This window comes from Peromyscus leucopus, chromosome 20 (genome assembly GCF_004664715.2).
Source record: "Peromyscus leucopus breed LL Stock chromosome 20, UCI_PerLeu_2.1, whole genome shotgun sequence".
NCBI classification, from domain to species: domain Eukaryota; kingdom Metazoa; phylum Chordata; class Mammalia; order Rodentia; family Cricetidae; genus Peromyscus; species Peromyscus leucopus.
Genome location: NC_051080.1, coordinates 21010919 through 21015281, shown reverse-complemented (window position 1 = coordinate 21015281; position 4363 = coordinate 21010919).

Below are 4363 nucleotides of genomic sequence, written 5' to 3'. Positions count from 1 at the left end.
CAAAGAAATGAGAAAAATTTGTTGTTGCTTTTGCTCTTTTGAGGGGTCTGCCACTCAGCTCCCAAATAAATCACACATGGAGCCTTATTCTTAATTATAAATGCTCAGCCTTAGCTTGACTTGTTTCTCGCCAGCTTTCCTTAAATTATCCTGTCTTTTCCCATTCTCTTACTTCTGTAAATCTTATTCTTACTCCATTGCTTGCTGTGTAGCTGGGTGGTTGGCCCCTGGATTCCTTCTTCTCTGGCTACTACTCTCTTTTCAGAGAGGATAGATTTCTCCTTCTATCTATCCTCTCTGCCTGCCAGCCCTATTTCTCTCTCCTGGCTCACTATTGGCCATTCAGCTCTTTATTAAACCATCGGGTGTTTTACACAGGCACAGTAACACAACTTCCCGGCGCTAAACAAATGCAGCATAAACAAAAGTAACACACCCTAAAAATAATATTCTACAACAAAAATCGAATTAGTTAAACCTGGTGGGGAGAAGCATGTGTGGCAGGCAGGGCATGGCTGTATGGAGGGCATGGCTGTATGCAGGGCATGCTGCAGATTCAGAGGAGAGGCTGGCTCCTGCTAACAACTCCAGTTACCTTAGCAGGGGGCAAAAGGCTGCCTTTCTTGGGGTCCAAAAGGAGGAATCTTTTGTTTCTCTTTCCTTGTAAGATATTAGATTGGTTTTACTTTATATTCTAGGGTTAGGTAATACTTTATTCCATAAATAGAACGTGTTCCTAGAGAATGCTGTTTTTAACTTCAAAGCATTGCAGATCCAGTTGAGGCTGCTAAGAACCATAAAAGAAACAGCCACTGTTCCCTTACAGCAGGTCCTGAAAGGTCCCAGGGCATAACAATGGTTGGCACAGTTCACATTAAGTAACACAATGACTATCCAGGTGCTAGGCCAGGGCTAGGATGTCCAGGAACCCAATGGCAGGGCATTTTAGCTTCTGCGGCAGACCCAGCCTGCCCCCTACCCCAAACATGACCTGACACGGAGGTGATGGAGTGTGCTGTTTTGTTGGAGAAGGATGGCCCATAACCCATGCAGAGAAGAGGCAGGTAAACCTGAGGTCAATGACACTGTATAGGGAGCCAGGCAGGCAGGAGCCTGGACCAGAGGACCAAGGACTGGCCCAAACACAGGACCGAGGCAGAACCACATTGTAGAAAAAGCCTGCTGGACAAGTGTAGTCCCAAGACAAATGGTTACACTAGCAGAGACTGCATCAGAGAAGAAGGGAGGCAGAGCGAGGGGCTATCTCAAGGCCTGGGGGGGGGCATAGCTCAAGCACCTGATGGGAAGGAGGCCCTGTGGGAAGCAGGTAGATAGTAGGTCAGCCCTGGGATAGTTCACTCGTATCTGGTCATGGACATAACCAGACACTGTTGTTCAGGTTCTGGGACCCACCCATTATGAGGGGAAAGTAACAGGACTGTGATCCAGGACAGTCCCAAAAGGGGTGAGTGCCTGAGCCATGGGCTTGGGTGGTAAGCAGCTCTGTTTCCCATCCTCATGGTTCCTCAAGGCCTGCTCTGATATCACACGCTTCCTCCTGGTGTGTGTTCTGGAAGTGTGCAGAGGAAACATCTGCCCCTGAGTATGATATCACCATGGCAACAGTCAACCTTTTGACACAAATCCACTTGGCAGGGCCTCACGCCTAGCAACCAAGCCATCAACAAATCGCCGATCACATGTTCAAAACAGCTGAGCATCCTCAGTCCTTCAGTGGGTCAGCTCGCCTGGCCAGGGACTCCCCCTCTCCAGACCTCCCGAGAAGGAAGACTGGAAGAACCAAGCAGGCACACAACTGGTTAAACTTAGCGGGAGTCATCTCACCACCATGGGCAGGGCAGAGGTGGGGGGCCATGAGCCTTGCAATTCACCGTCTCAGGAGAGTTGGAGCGAGACCAAGAGGGAAATGAGCCAGGTATAGCCTGTGGCCCTTGTTACTTTTGAGGAAAATTCAGCTAACCCCCATTCTGCAGTCGAGGAATCTGAGACAGGGTCTAGCTATGTAGTGCAGGCTGGCCTCAAACAAGCTATGTAGTCCAGGCTGACTCTGAATGCATGGTGAGAATCCGACTGTCACCTCCCAAGTGTGGGATTACAGCCATGTGTGTATCTCTAAGTGAAGATGAAGACATGACTGCTCCAAGGTATGGTTGAAGAGGAGGTTTTTATTGTAGGTATGAGGGAGAGGAAGGTATGTATGTTGGTATGAGAGGCATCTGGAAGAGTCCAGAACCGGGAGAGAAAATAGTATACTGAACTTGGCCAGTAGATTGAATTGAGCCATGGGGGCGGGGGGGGGGGAGAAGAAAAGAGAAGAGAGGGCCAGGATGGAGGGGGCGGGACAAAGAGTGTGTAGTTGAAATGTCAGGAAGCTTCTAGAGGAATGAGAAGCAGCGAGGGAAGGGAAGGGACGCCCTTGGGCTAGAGAGATTTAAGGTAGGGGGCAGGGTGAGAAAAGCTGAGAGTAGCGGCAGGTGCCGAGCGAGCCTGGCCGCCAGGGTGCGTGCGCTCCGGCATGCTAACAGGTACCCCAGTTAGCCATTTGTCCTGAGTTTCTTTGGGACCTGACTGTCCCCACACCGTGTTCTCTCATTTTATACTGTAAGAAACCAAAGTCCCCAGAGCCAAGGCGACCACGCAGATCACAGCTAAGAAGCACTGAGCCCGGCTCTCAGCTCGGCTCCGAGTCCGTCACCAGCACACAGCGCTGCACCTGCGGGGTGCACAGAGCGTGTCTTGCCTGCCCAGGAAGTCAGATGGAAAAATCACGTGCCCCAGCAGCAGCCTTTTCAGATTCTGGCTGAATACCCGCTGTCTGACTTGGTCTCTCACCTTACATGGCACCAAACACATTGAAGAAGACCTTTCCTTTATTAGCAATGACACATGAATAACATGTATACATGTGTAGGGAGACATGGGCACCCATGACGTGACATCTATTGTCCAACACAGCTGAGCCCAGGGGTCTTTTATCATAAATTTCAGGTAGTGACTCACATACCAGGCCACAGGTGTTAGATGTGACTATCAGAAAAGGGCTGTTACGCTGGGCGGTGGTGGCGCACGCCTTTAATCCCAGCACTCAGGAGGCAGAGGCAGGCGGATCGCTGAGTTCAAGGCCAGCCTGGTCTACCAAGCAAGTTCCAGGACAGCCAGGGCTACACAGAGAAAGCCTGTCTCAACAAAACAAAACAAACGCAAACCCACTTGCAAGCAGGGCTTATGTGCGTGACAGCTCGTTTCTCCCCACACTACTCCGAGGCCCTGGTGTCCAGGGAAGCTCCTCGTAAACTGCTGCCGGCAGTGCCGTCAAGGCGGATGCCTGAGCCGCAGCATCCTCCCCTCAGGATCTGTCTGGGCTCACCCGCTCCACTCTGCCTGTCTCCAAACCGGACCGAGTCCCCCAGGAGGACAGCAGAGGGGCCTCGTAGAGGTAAATGCCTGTCTGCTCCACAATGAAGTGAGAGAATGAAGGGGAATGGCTGTCAGATTAAACTTTTTCACGGCAGCAGCGCTCCAGGAAACATGTCACGTTTAACCTTTTATGAAACGTGTCTGTTTAACTGTTTAACCTTTTTCAAAGTGAAAAGTTTAATGAATGTGAACCTTTTTTGTTGTTGTTGTTTTGGTTTTTCGAGACAGGGTTTCTCTGGGTAGTTTTGGTGTCTGTCCTTGATCTTGCTCTGTAGACCAGGCTGGCCTCGAACTCACAGGGATCCTCCTGGCTCTGCCTCCTGAGTGCCACTGCCGCCCGGCGAATGTGAGCCTTTTAAGAAGCTGCATCAGGGGGCTAGAGAGATGGCTCAAAAATTTATTATTATTATTTTTTATTTTTATTTATTTATTTTTTTGGTTTTTCGAGACAGGGTTTCTCTTGTGTAGCTTTGCGCCTTCCATAGACCAGGCTGGCCTCGAACTCACAAAGATCTGCCTGCCTCTGCCTCCCTAGTGCTGGGGATTAAAGGTGTGCACCACCACTGCCAGGCTGAGATGGCTCAAATTTATAAGCACTTGCTGCTTCTTGCAGAGAACCAGTGTTCCCAGAACCCACTTTGGATAGCCTGTAACTCTAGCTCTGGGGAATCTGGTATCCTCTTGGGTTTACCTTGGGTGCTACACACACACACACACACACACACACACACACACACAAAGCCAGATGTGATGGTGTACAGCTTTAATCCCAGCACTTGGGAGGCAGAGGCAGGCGGATCTCTGAGAGCTCCAAGCCAGCCTGCTCTACGTAACAAGTTCCAGGCCAGCCAGGGATACTTATCTCAAAAAATAAAAATAATAAAATAAATCTTTGAAAAAAGGATGTCACATCACACACTGACGC